The 24,710-nt window shown below is 53.2% G+C and overlaps 1 protein-coding gene across 9 annotated transcripts in view; it reads right to left on the reverse strand.

The window, feature by feature from the left end:
• MSI2 (musashi RNA binding protein 2) overlaps window positions 1-24,710 on the reverse strand; it is a 389,547-nt gene that overhangs the window by 191,451 nt on the left and 173,386 nt on the right. The gene's annotated exons all lie outside the window — the stretch shown is intronic.

A 24,710-nucleotide genomic window follows, 5' to 3' on the forward strand; every position in this document is an offset into this window, starting at 1 on the left:
CCTCGTCATCTGTGTCCAAGCGTAATGGAAAAAATTGACTGTTTGCTTGGAGCAATAGGGCATGACACTGTTTACACGGAAATAATGGCCCAACTGTGATGGCTTCTAAACCTCCATTACAGGGCAAGATTTGAAGAAGTAAAGCAGTTAGAAAAATAATTGGTTTTCTTGTTTAGTTTAAAAATCCTTTATGCTTACAGACCATGGTCTTCATACCTCCCTTCTCAAGGGCTGTAAATGGTAAAGAGCGACAGCAAGGGGTGGAAACAGAAAACGCAGAACTGCAGCTTTTCTGGGAGGCTCCCTGGTTGCTCTGGGACTGGGAGCCCAGTGGGGCTCTGACTGGAAGCGGCCGCTGTCTTCCTGAGGCTGCCGCGGACCTGAAAGCAGCCTCTCTCCAGGGCAGATACGGAGGCGAGAGCTGGTCCCAGGCAGCCCGTGTCTGGGGCCCAACCCCAGTGAGAGGCCGCTAGGGGAGAGTTCAGGGCTTCGAAACAGTCAGAGAGGGTCATTCAAAAGAACAAAAGGAAAAGGGAAAGACTACGGCCTCAAGGAGGGAGAGGCCGGCTAAGGACTCCTCTTGGGCCACTTTGCAGTATCTTCCCAGAGCCTCCACTGTTTACAGAAACAGCAACAGAGCCGCAGAAGACGCCCAGATGAGGCCCGAGAGGTGTGTTCTGAGCAGCCTGAGCTAAACTAATCAGGTGTGCCGCCCCTGCCCCACGCCTGAGGACACCTCGGCAAGCTGTGTGCCTGCTGTGTGCCTGAACAGGACAGGAGGGGGGTCACTGTTGGTGTCCTCATCTCGGCCCAGATGCCTTCATATCTCTTCCCTAGGAGACGACAGTCCCCCCCGCCCCGCTGCCCCAACCTCTGTGATAGCAAAGCTATAGGTCACACGTGCTGCCTGGGGTGGGTACCACATGCCTGGCCCACTTATTCAAAGGCTTTGTACACATCACCTCATTTAATCCTCACAACGTCCTTAGGGAGAGACGACTTCCCCCATTTTACACATGGGGAAACTGAGGCCCCGAGAGGTTACATAACTCGCCTAAGGTCACACAAGAAGCAGGCGGTGGCCCCAAGGGATTCAAATTCAGCTCATCTGCCTCTAGAGCCCGAGCTCTCACCCACTATGCCTTCCACTCCCGAGCCTGAAGCAGCTGCTTCGGTTAAGCGATCACAGTGCCAAGGATGTGACGTCAGTTGGCTGGTCCCAGAGAGGGTACATCTGGCTCTTTGGCAGGGGACTTCCAGATACTCCAACCATGAGCCAGAGAGCGCCAGCACGCAGGTCCTGCAGGAGAGGGGCGACGGCGACACGGCACAACACTATGTCCTTTGAAAGGGAAAGAAACTCCAAGAGAATTGCCTTCTTAGGGGTCAGCAGTAGTGGCCTCTAAGAGTATTACAGGACAGGATGTTGTAAGGGTCCCCTGGCACTAGAGTTCTAGGTCACCTCTCCCCAGCGTCTAGAAGCAAGCCTCAGGAATGCCGTCCGGTTGAAAATAGCATGAGAGAACAAATACTAACAGGGGAACCACACACCCACCATCCCTCCCTCCTTCCCTCCACCCATTCTACTCATGCACCCTCCACATGCCCTTCTACCCATCACCTGTCCTTCCTTCCCTCCATCCATCTGCGCATGCACCCTTCATCTGCCCTCTATCCATCACCTGTCTCCTTCCTTGTTCTCCTTCCTTCCACTCACCCATCCATTCATTCTTCTTCATCCCTTCCTTCCATCCACTTGATACCGATTATCAAGAGGTACAGTCATCTCCCAGGTACAGTCATTTCCACCTGGCCAGCCCGACTCCTGGCCCTAGGACTTCTGAGAGACCCAGAAATGCACACCTGTTTGAGAGCTCTTCCAAGAAGGGCTCTGCCTGTCTTCAGGGGGTGAGGATTGGGTGGATTTGAGGGCTTTCCAACCTGTACACCCTCGTCCTGGTCTAAGTTCCTGGCTAGCTGGAGGCCTGACCACCTCCCTCCCTTCTCACAGTGAGAAGGACTAAAGGTCCAGTCCTGACTAAGTTTCTGGAAGAAGACAGGTAGTGATCCCACATATGAGACATCATTCCCTTCTGCTCACAAGATAAGGGACCCTTTTGAAAAGAGTTAATAGGATAAAAATCATAGCAGCTAAGATTCGCTCCACCTTCTCGTTAAACTGAAGAGAGGGGACACAGAGCTCAGATGAACGCAAACTTCGGTGGGTCTGACTTAAGGCCAGTATCTCAAATATGATTTTCATTTGAAAGCTGGACCTAAATGTTGCCAGCAGCTACCTTTAAAAAAATTCAATAAAGAAAAGAGGAAATGAGAGTATAGGGAGAAAAATGCAGACATTTATGAGTTCAAGACCCTGTGGGACACTCCTGAATATTTTAAATATCTTGGGGAAAAAAAAATGAAAACAGTTTCTCCCAACTTAAACCAGAGAAAGGTGTCTCTTTCTAGTCTGAAAATGCTTTGAGGCAATTCTTTAAATTATTTACTAGCTTTTTGATTGTATTTTATGGTGGGGTAGGTGGCAGGGGAGGAGGAGAGGGAAAAGAGAGCCTAGCCGGCAAGAAGTAAGTGGGAGAACCCTGCTGCTGACATTTTCACTATGTCTGGAATATTTTAAAAGCCGTGTGTCTGTTTGAAATCGCACCGTCTCAGGCAACAATGGGCCGCTACCTCCGGACTTCTTTAGGTCATATTTGCATACAAAACACCGGCTGCTGAGCAGCTATTATGCTGCGAAGCGCCAGGGAGAGGCGAGCTTACCAGCAAGTGTAAAGAACCCACAGAGACCCCATTAATTTTTCACGAATTCTCAGGCCCTGGCCTTTCAAAGGCCGGTGGGGAGAAATTCCAGCCAGAAGTCTCCCACGGTCACCGCCACTATACGTTGGGTCCCAGTTGAAAAATGAAGAGTGACAGGGCCTCTCCCCTCATTAGGGGAGACCCCACTCTATTGATTTATTTATTTGTTTGTTTGTGGTACACGGGCCTCTCACTGTTGTGGCCTCTCCCGTTGCGGAGCACAGGCTCCGGACGCGCAGGCTCAGCGGCCATGGCTCACGGGCCCAGCCGCTCCGTGGCATGTGGGATCCTCCCGGACCGGGGCACGAACCCGCGTCCCCTGCATCGGCAGGCGGACTCTCAACCACTGCGCCACCAGGGAAGCCCGAGACCCCACTCTTGATGGCCGCGGTGAGCAGAGCCGGGGAGAGGCCACCGTGCGCACCCACGTCCCCCTCCCAGGTCCAGTTTCACAAACTGTATTCCAGCTGTTAAGCCACTAGGTGCCAATTTTCCAAATCAACCTTATGATTCCAAAGCCATGAAAGCGTTTGCCGCCTGATCGACTTTAGGAACCTTCTACAGGGCTCAGAGCCGAGCAACAAAGCCGCGCGTTCTTCCGGTCTTAAAAGGAGCGGTTGCACTGCAAGGACAGCTTGGGTTTCTGGGCTGCTCCAACCCCACAAAGTAGATAGGAGGGGGCGGAGAAGAGGCTGGAATTTAGGAAAGGATGGTCACTCAGGCTGAGAAGAGCTGGGCGCAGCCCCATCTGCACCTCCCACGGGACATAGGACGTTCCCTGTCCCCCAGCCTAGAAGCCCCTGTACAAGGGGACAGACAGCACCCGCCACCCATGGGCTCCGGACAAGGTTTAAACGACACACGTGGAGGCCTCAGGAATGCCTGGCCCAGACCCTACCACACACTGGCTCCTGCCTCCCTTGCCCCGCCCTCCACCCACCCCAGGACCCCAAAGTCCGATAGTCGTTTGAATTAAGAGCAACTTATTTCATGGGAAAGCAACAAAGCCGTTTTTGATGAAACCCAGGCAGGGCTCTACCTCATTTTCCCTGCTTAGGAGAAGGAGCCCAGGACACGCAGGTGCGTGTGAAGTGACTCGGGGATGGCTCTCGTCTAAAAATGCCTCCTCCACGCTTTCCGTCAAGGTTTCGAAACAAGTCACCAAATTACGTTAAACAGAAATATGATGGTAATGAAAAGGATCATCATAATATCCCATGCTTAAAATGATTCTAGGCGGTTACGTCAAAAAAATATATTTTTCTTCCTATGAGAAACATTCCCATGGTCCAAGATGGGGGCATTTCCCAAGTAGGTCAGGAAGCAAAGGAACCACACCACTTAACAGGGAGGCTGCAACCAGGTGTCACACAGGACCTCATGCCAGGTGGGCAGTGTTCACGGGCCTCTGTCCTATCTGATGATGGAGAGGGACTGTTTTCAGCTCAGAATCCAGGACCTTTCAACAAGGTCAAGGCATCTTCCGGCCAAGCTGAAGCAGGAGGCTCTGCAGGACGCCCGCTGGACCGATCTCAGGGAAAGAGGAAGGGGTGGAAATCCATCAGGGCTCCTTCCTCACTCGATGTCCCACCCCATCCCCAATATCAACTGAAAAGTTATAATCCTACTGAGACCAGAAAATACTTATGGACCACTGTATGTTTGTTAAACTGAACCAAACTTAGGCCAGGAGACAAGGTGGAGACACTGTGAGGGTGACGAAAACAGAAGACGTTCAGGGCGAAATCTATTCCGTACGGAATATTCCATTCTAAGAAGTGTCCAATAAAGGACAGAGAAGAAGGGCTTCCTGTTTGGGTAATACGGCAGGTGAGTGAACAGAACTGGCTTTGAAGGATGGACCTAGTTTGCCTAGATGGAGGTGGGGGACCGCTCCGAACTGGGCACATCAGACATGCTGTCTGGGACCCGGGGCAGACCAGGGGGCTGGAGCAGAGTTCACACTATAAAACAGACGGAGAAGGGGCTGGAAACGCAGTGTGACTGGACTGGTTTCCCTTTCGGGCTGGAAGGACAGGTAAGAGAATACACTGGAACATGGTGAAGGCAGGGTTCGTGGAGAAGCAGAGTATCTACAGGGGGAGGAGACCAAACCAGCTGGAAGGCTGGGGCAAAAGCCCTGGGGGGATGTGTGATCAGGGTCTGGACTAGAGACAGCCTCAGGAGGAACCAGAAGACCTGGGCTGACGGGATAGATTTTTCAGACAGAAACTGGTGGCTTTCTCAAAACTTTGAGAATCTTCTAGGTTTTACTCACGATGGAAATTCCCCAAGATCAAATTTTTTCAAGTCATTTCAAAACTATTGGTGCTACTCAGACAAAGCTTCTCCCCACTCTGCCCGCTACCCTCCACCCTTCCATCCACAATGCTGGGGGATCTAGCCCGGCCCCATCCCTTCTGAGCGTGGGCTTGGCACTCCAGACAGAAAACGACCTGTCGGGGGAACTGAGCAGACCAGGGCTCCAGCAGGAGGGAGAAAGCAGGCAGATCCAGGTGTCCCTCTGCATCCCTCCCAGAGCTCAGGTCCGGGGTCCACCAAAATGCAAGTAGGAGAGGGTGTTCACAGCTAGAAAAAAAAACTGCATCTCCTTAATCCCCAGACCTGATGGCCTCCACTGAGATGCAGTTAGAGAAAGACCCAAGGTGGAGTCACCTGGCTACTCTCCAAACTCCTTTATCAACACAGGTACACAGGAAGGGAGTACGATCAGGAACATGTGTCTGTGTGCTAGTGGTTATGACACTGAGTGTAACGGGATGAGAGCAAGGTATTCCCGCGATTAGCAAGGAAAGAAGGAACTCCAGCTACCCAGAGGCCTCTGCTACATTACAGACTTAATGGCCCATAATGCTTCAGGGGCCAACATGCCCCTCTGGCTGAATTTCAACGCTGCGGCTAGCTCTGCATGTGGCCTAAATTGATTGCCTTGGAGGAGGAAATGCTTTAAATGATAAGGCTCTGCCAGGGGATGTCCCTGCCCTGTGCTGGGATATTTCTGATCAACAGAAGGAAATTCTCTCTTGACACAGAGGCTCACATAGACACCTTGCTTTCCTGTCCCCACCTACATAAGCCCCTGCCTGGAAGTGAACTCTGGACAGGGGACTTCTTAGCTTCCCAGAAGAAAAGCTGTGTCTGAGAAGGGCGGGGGAATCTGGTGGCTGCACGGCGAGACGTCCCGGGCTCACGTGGGCACAACAGCCACTCGGCGAAGGCCGGGGAGGAAGTCCTGGTGGGGCTGGCACACCGCAAGGCACCCATCCATCTGCTGTGTGGCCCAAACAGCAAGGAGAATCATGAGGGCTAAGGCAGCAGAGGGGGCAACAGAGAAATGCAGAGCAAGGTCAAGGGAACAGAGGGTGGAGAGAACGAGAGGGTATCGGGGGAGGAAGAAGAAGGGAAAGAGGGGAGAGGAAAAGAAAGTGGCTGAGTCGTGTCCCCTCAAACTGGTATGTGCAAGTCCCAACCCCCAACACCTCAGGATGTGACCTAATTTGGAAACAGGGTCATTGCAGAAGTAATATAGTTAAGTTGAAGTCATACTGGTAGGGTGGACCCCTAATCTAAGTATGATCGGTGTCCTTGTAAAAAGGGGAGATTTGGACACAGACCTGCACACAGGGAGAAAGCCGTGTGAACATGAAGTCAGAGATGGGGTGATGGGCCGACCAGCCAAGGAACGCCAAAGGCTGCCAGCAAACCGCCAGGAGCCAGGAGGAGGCGTGGAAAAGGCTCCTTCACAGCCCTCAGAAGGGACCGAGCCTGCTGACACCCCGATCTGCGACCTCCGGCCTCTAGAACTATGAGACAGTAAATGTGTGCTGTTGGAGCCTCCCCGTTTGTGGCTGTAACAGCAGCCCTAGGACACTAGTACAGAGGGGAAGGGAAGGAGGAGGGAGGGTAAAAGGAGACATCCGTGCAGCGCTGCCATCTCCTTCCTAAAATCCAGCCGTGCCTGGGAGGGCGGCTCAGCGCTGCGCCCTGCTGTTCCCGCAACCCTGGGCCCAACCTCCCTGCACGTTCCCTCCAGCCCCCCGCCGGCCTTCCAAGTCCTCCCAGTGCGGCGGCTCCTCTGCGTTCCCTTGGCCAGAGCTACCTCTTAGGAGGATTAATTTTTAATAAATCAGCACTCTGTTTTTCTGTACTTATTAAAATTTAAGACAATGAGTCATGGAACCCGCAAGGATTGGGTTGACTAATTACCGCCGAACAGCTGCCTGGGATGACTGTGTGGCCCTCAGGGAGCGGGCAGGGGCTGCTGGTGCGCAGCTCTGAGAGAGGCTGAGTGATGGCTCTGTAGCCGTGTGATCTGCGTCCGAGTCAAGGGCAGGGAACCGCCAGAGGGCCCTGGGGTCACACGCTCAGGCATCTCGGGAGCATCGCCAATCCCAACACTCCAGAGGAAACGGGGCCCTGAGAGGAGGGGAGACCGGCCCTGCCACTGGCCCATGGGGTTTTCAAATCTAACTCTCCACTGAAGTGCTCCAGAAGAGGGGTGCAGGGTCTCCCCTGGAGGCGCAGTGCATAAGACTCCGCACTCCCAATGCAGGGGGCCCAGGTTCAATCCCTGGTCAGGGAGCTAGATCCCAACATGCATGTCGCATCTAAGAGTTTGCATGCCACAACTAAGGAGCCCGCGTGCTGCAACCAAGGAGCCCACGAGCCACAACTAAGGAGCCCTGGAGCCGCAACTAAGGAGGCCGCCTGCCTCAACTAAGACCCGGTGCAACCAAATAAATAAATAAATATTTTTAAAAAAAGAGAGAGAGAGAGAGAGGGGTGAGGCCCTGGTGAGTGAGCTGGGTACATGGGACACGCAGCCACCCCCTCCTCTGCCACTCAGTGCACGTGGCCTGCACTGGCCAGACTGTCACCCTCCCTGGAAGACACTCAGCCCAAACGCCCTTCTCTCTTTGCAGCTCAGTGGTGCTCTCTCCTCCCCTCTCCTTGTTAGCTCCCCTCCCATCCTGGATGAAGGGCACGTTTCAGCCTGCAACAGCAGCAGGGCCGTCACTTCCCACCTTCCTTTTGTAGGTTCAGGCACTGCCTGTAGTTCTGCAAACTCCTCTGTCACCCCTTAAGGCCTCGGCAGCTCCTTCCCTCTGGACACCTCACCACCCGCCCTGTACCTGCTGAATCAGGTTTGTCCTTCCAACCTCTGCTGAGGTCTCATGTCCCTGCAGGGCTCTCCCCGGATGAGCCCTCCTGCTGCGCCTGAACTCTCTGCCTCCCAGACGCTTTTATCAGGGCACACCCCACACCGTACTTTAATGACTTGCTCTGCTCAAGTCTAGCTTACCTGGGGTCCCCGGGGACTGTGTCCCCCTCTCTGGTACCTAGTGCTATGTCTGACCCCTGGTCAGACTTGACCAGATGCATGAACACACACACACACACACACACACACACACACACACACACACACACAGTGGTGTTCACTACAGCTCCTCTAATCAAGCCTTAGGGTTCCAGCCTAACAAGCGTGGGAACCACGGGAGATTTACAGACCTGGAGCCAGAGGCCAAAGGTTCAGGGCCTCTTAACATTCTGACGTCAGAGGAGCCGGAGTCACAGCGGATGATTCAAATCTCTCCCTTCCCATCTCTAGGCACTTGATGCCTTTTCCAGAAAAGTCTGAGCACGGACAATGGCCCTGCATTGTGGCCATGTCCTGCCTCGCCTTCTCTCACCTCACTCCTTTCCCACTCCTGGCCCCCGAAATAAAGCAGGGGGCACTTGAAAAGAAAGTTGACAAAGACCCAAGTTTAACACAAAGGCAGTCTTTAAAAGGTCCGAAGGATGTCTGTCAGAAACATTTAGCCCAAGTCCCAGAACACGGTGAACAGTTTAACTCTGTGCCTCGGAAGGACCCCGAAACTCAAGTGTTACCACAGCCTCGTTAAATGGGAAGAAAACACGAGGCAGTGCAGGCCTGTCTCTGCTGTGCTCCTACCCAGCTCTCACAGAAAGGGCGGCATTCTCCTGAGTGACGCAGCAAAAGAACCCGTGTGAGACCAGGCTGAGGTCACTTGGCGGCAATTAAAAGGAGCTGCCACATCTTCCCGAAGCAAACAACCAACACACTCACCAGGCGCTGGCAACCGCCAAGCAAGGGATAGGCAAGGGAATTCTCGAATTATCCTCCCCTGGCCTGCCAGGGTGCCCACCCCACACACCAAGCCTGGTTCAAGACACGGGATTGGGAGCAACTAAAGGCCTGGTTATTTTCTGGAGTTATGCAGTGGCCCACCTGAGTGATGCGCGGGCTGCCAGGCCTCCTGCTGACCACTCAGAGGCAGAGTATCAGGGCTGGAGTGAGGCTCCCCACCCACTGATCCGGGGGTTCCCAATCAGACTCCTTGTGTTTCTAGAGACGATACCAACAATGAAGCTTTGCGGCTTCCCAGAGTCAATCCGAAATTACACAATGACTCAAAGCGCTTTGACTTTGCTTTGACTAAAGCATGGTAACAGTGGTTGACCTGACCTCTGATGGCCTTTGAGAGATTATATTTATATGAGTATATATGTTTACATGTTTATATTTGTCATATTTATAACATTATGAATAATAACTTTTAATATTATATAGTATTTATCATATAGTATATGTATTATGTTGTATATTTCAAAATTACATGCTTATATGTGTATGTATGGACATATGCACATAAATATGTATGTATGTGAAAATTATATAAATTTGATATATTTTTATTTAAGTATACATTTATGTATGCAATATGATATCAGACATATCTATATCAACTTGATATAGATATATCTGATTTGAATCTGTCAAGTCAAAATTCATCTGACTCCCTAATATTTATGAATTGATTTTTAAGAGAGAAAAGTAATTTAAAAAGAAGTAAAGATGTTACAGAACACTGTAATAACTCCTATCATTTCACAGCTGATGAATCTGAAGACCTAGAAGGGGTAGTGTCTTTAGAAAGTTTCTCAAGAAATACTCCAATAGACATTAGTCCCCTTAAAATAAGTTCAGTGGCCAAATAATTCCAGGAAACAGTGTCTACCTGAAACTGATCTTAGAAAATCAGAACACTTGTTAGCAGAGTAAAGGCTCTGAGAAGTCCTGCATTTAGGGAATTCAGCAGTTGCTAAATTTATTTATAAATAAATTTATTTGGCCATAGAGTCCTTGTGTCTCTTAACATTTCACACTGCCTCTGGGAAAACGTAGCCCTAGGGAGAATGTCCAGTCTTCCAGTCTAATTCTGCTCCCAAGAAATGGTGAACTTGGCAGGAGTGGTCAATCTGACCACACACTAAAACTCGGGGCCTTGGAACACGACACTGACAAACTTCCCATTCCCCTCCCCTCCCAATAGCTAGGAACTTTCCAAATGAGATGCCAATAAAAACATAGGGCCCAGGGTGCATGGAGATCGGGTGGGGGAAATATCATGCCTTGTTCCCTTCTCAAGGAGCCTTGGAAGGTTCAGGTAAGTCTCCTGCCAAGGACACTGAAATGGTTGAGAATGACCTAGAAGGCAATCATCTGCCCAAAATAAACTACGAGATGATGCAGCCCTGAGAACTATATCAACGTTCTGCGGTAAAGATTTGCTGACCCACAGGCAGCAGGCCTGAGATTCAGCCCTAACTACGCTCCTGACCATGGCCCTTGCCCAAGACCATACCTCTGCACACCCAGCTCCAAGACAGGGGAGTCAGCTCTGGCGCCCCTCACTCCCTCTCCCAGACACTATGAGGCTGAGAGGAGATACAGATATAAAAGTGCTCTGCCCTCATCCCATCCTGTCTGTGTCTGTCTCCCCCGCCTCCCAGCCCGGCACCACGAGCTCTCTGCCAAAAGCAGGAACCACTCTTCAACCTCCTCGTATTCCCAGGGACCCGCTCAGAAATGTCGAGGACGGCTCCTGTTAAATGGTGGTGGCTGTTTGATGGTTTTAGTCGACTGCCTGGAAATCCCTCACTCTGCCGTGGCTGCTTCAGGTGAGAGTTCATGCCTCCGTGGGGCAGCTGGTCCATCTTCACACGTGATGACAAGGCATGCAATAAAAAGCTTCCTGGTGATGTTTCTACCACATCTCTGCCCCAATTAATCTTTAAAGCTTTGTCCGGAGAGCCCAAAGCCTTTTCAGACATCAGCTTGCACAAAATACCTGCACACGGGCAAACACTGCGATGGGACTGTGTGTGCGCGGGGGGGATGCCTGCGTGTGGAGGGGAGGGGAGAAGCTTGAAGTTTCCCCAGCATCAGGCAGCAGATCAGCCCAGGGCAGGGTCTACTGAGCTCTCCCGGCGTCCTGTCTCAGAATACAAACAGGAGGCCGACGACACAACCTGGGACCCCCACCCTGGCCCCCAGATCCCTGCACTGGCCCAGTTCTCCTGCTGTGTTGGGTTCCAGCTCACCACATCTCTCAAGGCATCTCTGTTTGTTTTGGACTCACTCTACACAAAAACTTAAACACTCAGGGGGCATGAGGAGTGAAAATGGTGCTGGTTTACAGTTGATCTCTTTTTAACGGCTGTAATCTTTAATTCATAACAGTCTCCTGAACCAGGCAGGCAGCGGACAAGGGCTGAGGGCCACCCCCTTCCTTGGGGGGCAGTTTAAACACAAGCGGCTGTACAGGAAGTTGGTTTTCACAAAAGCAAAAAAGAGAAAAACATGCTCATTTACAAGCAATGGCTTCAAGCTCCCCAGTCTTGTTATTGTTGCCAAGGGGTCCGACAGTGACCATGACCACAGCTCCCTGCGCATGAGGTGAGAGGCAGGGGTGTCACTGCATTATTCAGGGGTGATGACAAAACCATCTCTCCTGCAAAGTTACCACAGAGAGACAGTTTCATATACGAGGAGCAAGAGACAGCTGTCTGTACTCGAAAAGAAAAAGAAGTTCTTTTCACACACGGGCCCAGAGCCATATGAAGAGGTACGAGGAGGGAACTCACAGTCACTGGGCGGCTCTCGCGCACCTGAGCTCGTGCTACGTGCTTTATGGGACCTTCTAAGGTAAGCGGGGAAACCCAGGCTCTCAGAAAGTTACTTGACAGTGTCAAGGTCATGAAACTGACAACGGCAGGAGTAGGGTTCCAGCCAGGCCCTCTGATCCCACCGCAGGGGCAGCCACAGGCAGGGCCAGTACGGAGGATGGGTTGGGACCCCCAAACGGAGCCATGCCGGCACCCCTGCTTCCCGGGCCGGGGGCTGGACTACTAACACTGCTGGTTTTAATCTGGTCACGAGTCCAAGTGCCACGTGAGCTACCTGGCTGCGAAGAACTGTTCCATTCTCTGGCCACAGTCCAAAGCGCAGACCTAGGCTGGAGTGAGTCTCAAAACAATATGCCATTGGCAGCTACAAGGAGAGGGAGGGGGGCCTGGAACCACGCGTGATCACCCTGGAGAACAGTCAGTGGGTGCACATGGCCACCCGCACACCCGCAGCAGTGTCTGGACCCCTGAAGGAAGCGGTCCTGGCTCTCTGTGGTTCGTCTCAGGGGCCGGCAAACACGTAGTAATCGTCGCTCAGCCTGAGGCTCCTTCAGGTCAATGACACACTTGGGGAACGTGCCCAAGACCCACACAGGACTCCTAAGGGGTGCAGTCCTCTCCACTCAGCTTTCGGTGGCCCTTTATTTCATTGAGGGTTACGCCCTAGGAATGAGGGCTCCCCTCTAGGTGTTGGTCTAGGCAGCCAACTAGATACCAGAACACGGGGCCATGCAGCCCGTTCTGCCCAGCACAGCAACTCATCCAACCAGCGGTGTTTCATGAGGAAGATAAAGATAGGAGCCCTGGGGTCAGACGGTTTGGATCCGGGCTCTGCCAATTCCCAGCTGTGTGACCTTGAACAAGTCACTCAACCTCTCTGTGCCTCCACCTCCTCCTGTGTAAAGTGAGAAATAATAATAGTACCAACCCCGAAGACTGTGTGAGGACTAAAGGAGTGAATACGGAAGAGTCCACAGCATAGGAGACGTGCTCTACACGGGCAGATGTGTTTGCTCCTGCTGCTATTCTTTTTTTTTTAAATAAACTTATTTTTGGCTGTGTTGGGCTTTTGTTGCTGCGCCTGGGGTTTCTCTAGTTGCCGAGAGTGGGGGGCTACTCTTCGTTGCAGTGCGCGGGCTTCTTACTGTGGCGGCTTCTCTTGTTGCGGAGCACGGGCTCTAGGCACGTGGGCTTCAGTAGTTGCAGCACGTGGGCTCAAGAGCGCAGGCTCAGTAGTTGTAGTGCACGGGGTTTAGTTGCTCTGCAGCATGTGGGATCTTCCCGGACCAGGGCTCGAACCCGTGTCCCCTGCACTGGCGGGCGGATTCTCAACCACTGCGCCACCAGGGAAGCCTTCTTGCTGCTATTCCGATGCTGGAGTTGAGCTTCTTGCTTTGTCCCTCTACCGCACTGGGAAAAGCAAAGGAAATCAAGTATCCCATGATACCACTGAATCCTCACCACGCAGTCATTTTAGGGATACGGCTCAACCCCAGATTATCAGGTTACAGACGGGAGCTGTGGTGCCCGTTGCCGGGGCAGCAGGCCTCCTGAGCTGCCACAAGTTGCCCCCCAAACCAGGAAGGTGGCGTCACAGTGATTACGTGCGCGGGTGAGAAGCCCCTCGGTCAGGACTGGCCAGGAGGTCTGGTGCACATCTGCCATGCAGAAGCCCCCTCCTCTCTGAGGTTAAACCCTGTGTCCAAATCCCACTTCCCCATGTCTCAGCTGTGTCAGCTGGGGGCAGGACGTGAACCTCCCCCCAGGTCCTTATCAGTGAAACAGGGATGAGGACAGTACCAGCCTCATGGGGGCGGGTAGGAGAAATGGGTAAGATGATGCCCAAGTAGTGTGTGGCTCAGTGCCTGGCATGTTGTGGGCACTGAGTAAAGGGTAGCTGTTCCAACTGCAAAAATGAGAGAAAGCAGGCCTCCTCTCTACAGATCAGAACCTTCTCAGAGAACAGCCTTTTCAAGAACAACATCCCTCTTTGCTCTTTCAACCTAAGTCCAGAAAAGACATTCCACGTTTAACGATCCTAATCTACAGAGAATGAAAGTGAGCAGAGGATCACGACAAGAACTTGTCTGCCCCTCAAGAGTCCGGGACACATAGGTCGGGGGTCTCTGGCCTACGGTGGGGCACACACAGCCAGGAGGCAGAGGTCTGGTTTCTAGACTTGACTCTGCCACCGGCAGGCAAGGCAGTCCTGGGCAAGTCATTTTCCCTCTGGTAGGATGGACACAGGCCCCTGGGGCCCCTTCCAGCTAAGAGTGTGCACCTGCCCCCCATCTGGAGGAAAGGGTCCCTCTGCCCCAGTGGAGATGGCCGGAATCTCCCAGCCGGACCCCAGCTGGACAAACCCCCGCTGAGCGTCTAGGGAAGTTGCTAAGCTGGTTTGCAAGGTGCTGACCATGGAAGCCCTTACCATGCCCTCTACCTGGAGCCTGATGAAGTGGGTGTGGTCAGAGGGGCCCACCTCCAGGTCAGGTGGATGTGCGCACACAGGAGAGCTACTCTCCAGGCAAGGAGGAAAGGGCATCACCGTTGGTCACGGTCAACAAAGCTTGGAGGGGTCCAGGCTTCTCATTTTCACAACCCCCAGACCCCTCAGCTCTCTTCTTCCCCCTAGGAAGCTGGGACCAGAGAGCCAGCTAATAGAGGTGACAGATCACACTTGTCCCTTCCCTCTTTCTGAAAGGCCCAAGTGCCCCTGCTGGGCAGCAGTTGTGAAGAGTCTTAAAGACTGTATGCGGCCCTATAAGGAGGCAAGGAGGAGGAAAGTGGGCCGGGCCAGACAGCTGTGCCAATTTCACTGTAATTCGCGAATCACACATCCGCCTTCCTAAGGCTCTGCATCTTCAACATCCCACCTTAAATCGCAGAGAGAAGCAAAACACCAAAGCAATTTTTCTCTGCTGGCCTCGGCAGAGGTACAAGCAGGAGAGAAAGAGATGAGGGACCCGTCCTCTGTGAAGATCCGGCAACGGCTCCAGGATCTCTGCTCTTGGAAAAAGGGCAAAGCGTCTACTGTTCGGAGACACGAGGCCCTGACTGCTGCTGCTGCAGAGATGTCACAGGACAGGCGGCATGGACGCGACCGCTTGCGGAAGGTCCTTGGGCGTCCACTACGGACAGATCGGCCCGCCACTTCAGAAATGACAACCAGCTCTTTGAAGGAGGCTTCCTCAGGCACCATCATTCATGTCTGAGGACTGACTTCCCCAGCTAAGGATCTCATCTGTGCACTCCAGGACAGGACTGTCTGCCGAGGAGGTGGAGCCTTCTCCATAAAATCCCTACCCTAAGTGTGTACCCCATATGCACGCACACACCCACACTCACACATTTACACACTCAAAACCATGCCATGGACACTACTGTCTGGCAGACAGTTTTGGGCCCTCCCGGTTCAAAAGACTGTCAGGGTCTTAAGCAAAGGAAGCTTAAGTCTAAATACCCGGGCCTCAATTAACTCCCCAACACTTTGCTACTTCTGGACACTTACCTGCATCGTACAACCACCCATCTCCCCAATCTTTTTTTTTTTTTTTAATAAATTTATTTACTTATTTATTTTTGGCTGCATTGGGTCTTCGTTGCTGCACACGGGCTTTCTCTTGTTGCGGCGAGCGGGGACCACTCCTCGTTGCGTTGCACGGGATTCTCACTGCACTGGCCTCTCCTGCTGCGGAGCACGGGCTCCAGGCACGTGGGCTTCAGCAGTTGTGGCACACGGGCTTCAGTAGTTGTGGCTCGCGGGCTGTAGAGCACAGGCTCAGTAGCTGTGGTGCATGGGCTCAGTTGCTCCGCGGCGTGTGGGATCTTCCCGGACCAAGGCTTGAACCCGGGTCCCCTGCACTGGCAGGCGGATTCCCAACCACTGCGCCACCAGGGAAGCCCCTCCCCAATCTTCTTAACGATCCATCTTCCCAGATTCGTAACAGTGAGGAAGCTTCATGGAGCCCAAGGAGAACTAAGAGGGTAGAAACAGCACCACCACCTGCCAGGCCACCCAATTCCTACACTGGTCCATCCAAGCTCCCTCTTCTCCCAGCTAAGTCTCAGGAAAGGAAAGAAGAAAAAGTGAAGGTTTGAGGGAAAGTGGAAAGCCTACCACAACAAAACAATACTGTATTATTTCCTCTGAGTATATAGAAAAGTCCATAAATGCACAGAAAAAGCTCTTTATGAATATTCACCAGAATGATAAAAGCAAGCTCGGGGCGTACGGATGAGGCAGAGAAGGGAGAGTAAACCATCCAAAGGGAATTCACCTTTTCTACAGGGCTTCATTTTTCCCAAGGAGACTGTCTCCCTGTATTACTTTATGTAATTTAACAAAGCTTTTTTTCCTTTCTTTAAGCTGGGGGTGCCATTTCCAGTTGCTGCTCTAGCCCCAGAAGGAAATAAATCTTCCTCCTCCCTCTCATTTTTCCTCTTGAAGAGGGAAAAGGAAACCCTGTTCCCTCTAATGTTGAATTTGCTGAAGGTCAAACTCTAGTGCCTATAAACTTTGATAATGTCTCCATAATTTACTATTTTTTACAGGCTCTATAGCTTTTAATAGCAAAAGTGAGTAATTCTTCACTGTTCATTTGCAGCATGGGAAGGGAAAAAAATCTGCCGTGTCTGACGTGTCTGCACTAAAACACTTCATTTTCTTCTCTAGTCAGTAAGTGAACTAGAAATTACTTCTTGCAAACAGATGCAAAGGTCTATAATGGACACACAAAGTATGTGTCTATGATCAAGCCTGGGCAAAGACGAGGAAAACGAAGGCAGCCACCCAGGGGGCAGTTAGCACCCTCCAGCAGCCGAGGTACACTTTACGAAATGAATCTCTGCTGGTCTACAAAGTCACAGATTTCTTTGGTCATCAACAAGTTTAAAAAAAAAAACAAAAACGAACAAACCCAGCAACCCCAGTCCTTCATAGATGTGAAAACAATTCCAAAGTGCGGGAGACCTGTTACTCTGGGGCTACAGACCAGGACGTGGGTGAGAAGGGATGGAGGTGGAGATGAGACAGGGAGAAAGCATGGCAGCCTCACCCCTCCCAAGAGGGGCCTCACCCCAAGCAGGAGTAGGCTGAGTGAGTGCACCTGGCACCCACACGGGTACTACGTGTGCATTCCTGTAAATCAGGAGCTGTGACGGGGGCGCACAGGATGGGTGTGTGGTATCGGCATTGGCGCATCACGAAAAGGGCATCGGCCGGGGAGTCAGGTATCTGCGTTTCCACCCTAGCTTGGCTTTCAGTCAACAACCCAATAATGAAGCCTTTAACGATGACAAAGGCTATTTAACATTTACTAAGCACTTACTTCCTGGGTGCCAGACTCTGATCTCGGTTGACCCTCTCTCCAATTCTCCACTCATTCCTGACCGTGACCCCCCATTTTGCGGAAGAGGAAGCTGAGGCTCAGTGCAGCTACGCAGAGGCCAGCCCAATGTCCAAGCCAGCGAATGGCTGCTGACACGGCGACCGTGCCACCTCAGCCTCTCTAGGCTTCCTTTTCTGTTCCTCACCGGGTTTTGAGGCTCCCAGAGCCACACAAAGTCAAGTCCTTACAGAGACAGCCAAGTATGACCATTCCTCGAGCCATGAGACCCTTGGAGCAAGCACGCCTCTGCCCCAAAGACGTGAAAGCCGAACAGGCTGTCCTGGACCTCACAGATCCATTCTTCACCCCTCCCCAAGCTGCCCCCCCACCCGGGCTTGCTGCGACAGGGAAGCAGCGTGAGATTTTTGTTATTAACCGTTCCGATAGCAGAAATCCATGTTCCCCACTGCTGTGTCGTTCTACTGGGGGTGAGGGGGACCCGCTCCACAAACCCACGAGCAGGGTCCCTGCCAAAATCCACCACACACTGTCTTCCTGTTCATTTCACCCCACGGATGATCTTTAAAGCTTTTTAATTGTCCTTAATAAATTACCTACACGCGCACGATTGTTACAATAGTTTCATTAATTTTTCTCGGTGCATCTAAGCTGTTTATCACAGAAGTGTTAATGGAAAAGAAAAACATGCCAGGCAGGCTCTTTCTCACACACTCTGGGCTTGGGCAAATTAATGCTGGTGGGACTGCTTTCCCGCACCACAAACAATTAGGGACATATCTTACTTCACCGCAGCAAATCGGCTTTCAGCAAGGCCAGGAAGAGTGTGCCCACCAGAGAGCCCTGGGACCGCCCGCTCTGGACCCGGCACACAAATGCCTGCCTCGTGTTCCGTAACTTGTAACTTTACCTCGGCCCTCAGGCGGCTGAAACCTACACTGAGAGTCTAGTAGTTCACTGCTTGCCCCACACCAGCCAGGAGAGGCGTGTCAGATGACGCGCTTCTTGGCTTTCGACCAGAAGTAAATGATCGGGGGGGACGGGTAAGAGCATCTTGATGGCCAGAACTCACGTTCTGGAGGCTAAGCAACGAGACGCAGAGGACGTGGGCCCTGGGGTCGGGCAATCAACGGGGGACTGATTGTCTGGCCTCCCAGGGGCTGGAGGAGAAGGGCACAGAGGCTGCTGGGAGTGTAGCTATAAAACCTGAGACGGCCTATGTCATTCCACACACTCACCATCTGACTGAGAGCTCGGCAGGACAGCTGGGTCAGCTGGGCCTTACTCATGTGACAGCAGCTCGGACAAAACACGGACCAGCCCTCCACCACCAGTCCATCTGTCCAGGGGTCCCCCTTCCCGAGCAGGGGGCTTTACAATTTAGAGCAAACTGCTGCAGCTGGCTCCAGAGCTGTTAAGGGTGACGGTCAACCTCCTTGGAGCCGATGGATTTGTCGGATTCAGGGTTTATGAAGCAACGTGGCATCAAAGCATATGTGAGTGCAGCTGAACAGTCAAGTCCAAAGCCTCAAGGCGTGGCCCACTCTGATCCTGGCGCTTCCTCCCAAAAGGCTCAGTTCTTGCCCCACCAGATGACTTGGTGTTCCCCTAACACAGTTTTGCCCGAGTGGGTTTCTCCTTGCCAGAAAAGTTCTTCCCATTTTCATCTGTCCACCCTTCAGATCCCAGACGGAGTCATTCAGAACCAGTGATGCTCCCAGAGCGCGTGGAACCGTCTCTTTTACAGCCTGGTGGGCGCCTGGAGAATATTCCCTGAGCTGAATGGACGCTCACCCTTTTCTCTAACTGGTGTTCCTCGTGGTGCCTTCGCTCCTGTAACTGACTAGATCCTCAAGGAGGAGCCCCAACTGAGAGCACCTCTCCAGGGCCTAAGAGGCTCACCTCCAGGGAAAAACACCTACTCTGTGCACTTGGCACCGCTGATGTGGAAGCCCACGTGGCGGAGAGCACCAAGGGGGGCCATGTGGGCAGAAGCAGAATAGCTCCCCAGCGCACTGAGAATAAATCCACACTCCGGACGATGCCCTGCCCACCTCTCCAACTCCACCTCCCAGCCCTTGCTCCCTTGCTTACTCTGCGCTCCAGCTCCAACATCCTTCCTCCTGTTCCCTGAACTCACAAAGCTTGGGCACTACACAGGCTGGCCATCTGCCTGGAAACCCCAGTCCTCAGATGGTCCGTGAGGCCTCTGCCCGCTCTGCCTAAACGAGCATCCTCACACCCCCAGCCCGGCCCTCAGTCCCTCTCCAACCTAACACTCTATTCCATTTCCTCTTCACCCGGATCAATATCAGTAAGTAGCACGTTCATTTATTTTTCTTGTCTACAGTCTGACTCTCCTTTAGATTACAAACTTCGTGAGAGCAAAGAGCCGGCTGTCTCATCCACATCTACACCCGCAACGCCCAGGACCACGCCTGGTACAAGGGAGACCCCCCTAAACAGCTGTTTCACGAATGAGGGAAACATGCTGTCGTAGAACAAAGTTTGGTCTCCTAAATCCCTAGAGAAAGGCTCCGTATTCTAAGAAAGTGGCGTGGTTCAGCTGAAGGCAGCCCAGGCAGCGCCGAGAGACTGGGAAGACTTGGGGATTTGGGGAGATACCTCCGGGGAGCACTGGGAAACACTCGGCATGAATGAACAACAACTAGTTGCGTGTTAATATATGCTGCCTCTGCCTTATGAAGACTGTAATTTTCTTCACTAAAACACTGTCTAACAGAACCGACTCCCCTAATTACAGACGTTTATATGCATTACAATCTTTATACAATTAAACCTACTTAAAAGAATAAATGATTAAATGCCCCCCTTGCCCTGTCACCAACCCGTCCCTCCTCTACCCACCGCCACCAAAAAACAAATAAGAACAACAACAACAAAACAGGGTGCTAAATGAGAACGCCAAGTTGAGTTGCAGACACACAGAAATCCCAGGAAATTGAAATTCCGGCTGACGCAGAACACTGTCGCTACAGGGGGGAAAGTCAACGTTCAACTTCAAACCCGGCATCTGACAGCTCAGCATCTGACTGCGATGTCAAATTAAAGGCTTGCACGGATCGTACAAAATGTCTTATTCCAGGAGCAAACATCTTCCCTTGCACAATTCATCTCCAGACACAGTTTGGTGACCAGCGGAGGCTTTTCTGGCATCAGCCCCAGGAACAGATCACAAAAGCATCCCTGGCCCGCGGGTGCTCACCAGGAAGTCAGTGGGGACACCTCTGAAGGCAGGCCGGCTTAAAGGATAAATGTCCCTTTGGGACCCTGGCTGTGCATCCTGGGGAAAACAGCCATCACGGAATTTCTAGGACAAAGGCCCCGATGTCAGCTACTCATCTGATGCTAACACCCCGCTTTCTAAACATTCAGCCTCAGGGAGAAAAAAAGGGGGCACCCCAGACCAGACCCGTGTCCTCCTGTTTCAAGTACTGAAAGGGTCCTGTGTACAAAGCTGTGCTATCTGAACCCCTGAAGAGCTGGTGCTTGAAAAGGAGACCAGGCAGGGAGGTTTAATTACAGCCACAGAGGGGACCCGCCCCCACAGGGCCTTCTCTCATCACTCTAGATGTGCCTTGAAAAGGCCTCTTTTCTGCCTGGGCCTCGTTCAGTGCCAGGCTAACCGGATGTGGTATGTGGAGGGCAAGCCAGGCCCGGGAGGTCTTCAGACAGCCAGAATCATCTTCCCGCTCTTCTGGGGAACAAAGTTCCCAGCACAGAAGAAGGACGGCTTCGTGGAAGGATCTGGGTCATGTCGCGGCCCTGCAGCGACCACCGATGGGCAAGGTGCACCGCGCACGCTGAGCCTCTGCGCTCTGGTCCGTAAGCTGGAGGTGACGCAGAATCTGCCTCGTAAGGCTGCTGACGTTCCGTGCGCAGTAGCTGTGATCGTCAGGCAGAGTGCCTGGCCTTTCTTCGGGAATTCTGTAAACGTGGCAGGAATTCGGGCCCCTCGCTCGAGTCCTTTCTACGACTTGAAAGCAGAGAGGTTTGGGGAGCGGGTAAAAGGGCAGGAACCAGCAAGCACTTGTTTCTCCTGTTTCCTTTCCCGTCTCCTTCCCTGGCGCTGCGCCTTGCCCGTCCGCCCCCCCAGGGCTAAGCAGACGGCAGCTGCAGTTCCTCAGATGGTCCACGAGGGCACCGTTGGATTTATGGGGAGACAGGCATCCAGCCCAGTTTTTCAGTGAGAACGAAAGGAAAGTGGCTGTGCTGGGCACATTCCCTTTGGCCTCTGAGGAAACTGAGGCTCAGAGAGGTGAAATGCGTTGTCCGAGGACACACAGCCAGTGAGCGATGGTGTGCAGCCTGGGACATCAAATGAGACCAAACCCACGACAGGCCTGCCTCACCGAGGGGGAACGGCTTAACTCAGAGGGCTGAGAGCACACACAGCTTTAAGTGTCAGCTCAGCCCCTAACTTGCCCTTTGACCTCAGAGTCTCTCCTAGGCACAACGGAGGCGGGCCCTCCCACCGTTCTGTGGATCCCTGGGTCACCGAGCTCCTGGGCTTCCCCACACGACAGCCTCTGTCTGCACTTGGCCTGCAGGCACCTTCCTCGGGTGCTCCGGGTAGGGTGGGCGGTGGAGAGAGGCCGCCGGAGCCAAGTGTGCCCAACGCAGCTGCCAGGAAGTCTCATTAGTCAGCACCAACAGCTGCTGCCACGGAACACGTGGCACCGATGGGGACGCGCCCGAGACGCGGCTAAACCTTGGGGGTGGCTGCACCGCAGGCGCGGCCAAGCTAAAGCAGGTTCCAGAACCTCCACGGGCTCCGGGGGGTCCTCCTCTCGTCCATGGCTCAAGCCAAAAGGCCCCCCAGCGCACGCTTCCCTCTGCCGCGGCACGGAGCCTGGCTCCGGAGGGGGCCCGGGCATCGTCAGCCAGGTGGACAGACAGGCTGCCAGAGTCACGAGGTGCCTCCAGGGGCCCTGTTTCCCAGGGCTGGGAAGGAGCCAGTCAGGTGGGAAGCGGCTCCTGCCTCTCTCCGGTTGGTTTGAAAGAATATGAGTGTCCCTGCTCACCGCCTTTCCTCGCCCCCTCACGTTTTGACAAGGGCAATTTCTGTAAGCACTCTGGTGCTCTCCGGTCCTCCGAAGAGTCTGAGCGTCCGATTTCCTGCATTGTCTGCCAGACACAGCCCGGGCCCCACAGAGGCCGGCAGGAGATGCCATGCTACACACCTGCCAGAAAGAAAGGGAGGGGAACGTGGCCCCAAGCCGGCGCCACCTCGTGCGTGCCCACCTCCGCCCAGGCTCCCAGCCTCCCACGGCTCTTCAGTATCCTCTCTCCATTCTCATCCACTCTCATCTCGGGCAACTGAACCCAGCCCGAAGAAGAGAGGACAGGAGAGGCCGGTGGAGGACAGAGCGCCCAGTTCCTCCGGGGAGACAGCAAGGTGGCTAACTGGACAGGCTGCGTAACGCCCTACAGGAGCCAACGAGCCCTACGCTGTTAAAGAAAAATAAATCCCCAAACAAAAACCTCTCCAAGTTCTGAAACTTACCGCCTCCCCTTTAGTGAAGTGAGGTTATCCATGCTTGAAAACCAAGAAGGTAAACATCTCCAGAAGGTTCGTTGAAATTGGCAGTGAACGTGACACGGAGCCGAGTTTAAAAGTGGAGCCGTCAAGGGGGCCACGTTGAGGCAGATGGAGGGGATGCTTCCCTTAGATCCCTCTGCCCCTGAAGCCACCAAGCTGCTCTTCACCAAATGAAATCGTAATAAAAGAGACCCTGCAGGTGTGTCCCTTTTACCCAAAGAGACAACTATAGATACAATGACTATTGTTGCTTGTGGACCTACTGTGTGCCAGGCAACCTGCTAGGTGCTTCTCATATCCCAGTTAACCAGCGTAATGCCCCTGATAACACTGAACTTACATGAATACGTTTAAATAAGGACACCACTAAGGAAAAGAAAGACGAGAATCAGGCTGAGAAAAGGAAACGGAGAGCAACCCTGAGAGGACATGCCTTCTGTGCATGCAGGGCTCTGTCTCACAGGATCCCCTTTTCCTCAAGATGAAACAGACTCCAAGAAGCTCACAGATGTAAAAATATCATCCTGAAGCTGAGGTTCAAAGCCAGGTCCATCGGCAGAGGTGTGTCTGCATGTTGATGTTTATACTTCTCTTAAGAAAAACAAACAAACAAAACCCACCCAAACCCTACTTCCCTGCAGTGACAACCAGGGGCAGGCTGCAGGGCGAGCGACAGGAGGCTTCCCAGGGGGCTTGGACTCTAGGAGAGGCAGACAGGAAGGCCGGACTTCACAGATACGCGAGAGCCTCAGGGCTGAAAGTCAGTGTCAAAGGTCTTAAGAAGCATCAGCTTTGGGCCTTGGAGGGGGTGGGCAAATCTCTTTTAATGCAGACCCACTAGGTGACAGACTTACGCCTGCACACCATCCTCTCTGAGTGGCAGGAGGCCTCCCAGGGCTGTGGGACCCCCTCCCACTCCCCGGTCAGCCATCTTGTACACATGTATCACGGGGACCAGGCAGGAGTGTGAGTGTCTCTGCAAACCCATCCTGGTCGGTGGAAACAAAATACAAAGACCCCATCCTCCCATCAGTGGACTGCCCGCGTCACTGCCTCCTACAAAGAGCCTGAAGATGGGGCCGGCACACACTCTTGTCTTCAGGGCGGTGAGGTCCCCGCAGCCCCGGCAGAACAGCAGGGGGCAGTGTTGTCAGGAACAAGCAGGCCGGGCCACAGCCCCCCTGACCCAGGGGGCCTCTGGCCTGAGTCTGCTTCTGTTTCCCCAGCAGTAAAGAGAGATGGTCCAGGCCCACTGCCTCACTGGTTTCTCCAGAGATGCCAGCTCTTCCCCGCACAGCCTGCGCCCCCAGCCCCTCACTCCTCACCCCGGGCGGCTGGGAAATCATGTCCACTCCCAGGGCAGAGACACATAAAGGAACAAACACACTGAGATCCAGCACCTGCACAGACGGCCATTCATCAAAGGCCCCTGGCAGCAGCTCAATTAGAAACAGACCAGCTCATCTTGAAGATGACCAGCCCTTCAGCAGAGTTCTCTGGCCTTTAGCAGTGGTATGAGTCTGCCTCCTCTTAACCTCTTTTAGCTCAATGCACCACAGACAGGCCAGTGCCAACCCAGCCAAGCGCAGAGAACGGTCGTGCGTGTGCACACACACACAACAAACCCGGGTGAGACTTGATAAACAGGAGCTGATCGACGTGAAGCCCGGAGAAATGGGGTCCAAAGAGGTCTCCAAGTCCCAGGGATGACAAACACAAAGCTGTTTCCAAAGGAATGAGGGGCGCGGCTTCTTGCACCCCGGCCGGCGCTGAGCAGAGGGACCCAGCTGGCAACCCAGCCGGCTCCAAGGACCCTCATCTGCACATGGCAAACCCACGGCCGCCGCTCCAGCTTCATCTGCACATGGCAAACCCACGGTCGCCGCTCCAGCTCACAGCTCAGAGCGAGCCCTGCCTTGTTTCCAAGCACGGTGCAAACCGCCTCGCGTGGCTTCCAGGACGAAAAG

The sequence above is a fragment of the Orcinus orca genome, chromosome 19 (assembly GCF_937001465.1).
Source record: "Orcinus orca chromosome 19, mOrcOrc1.1, whole genome shotgun sequence".
Lineage (NCBI taxonomy): Eukaryota > Metazoa > Chordata > Mammalia > Artiodactyla > Delphinidae > Orcinus > Orcinus orca.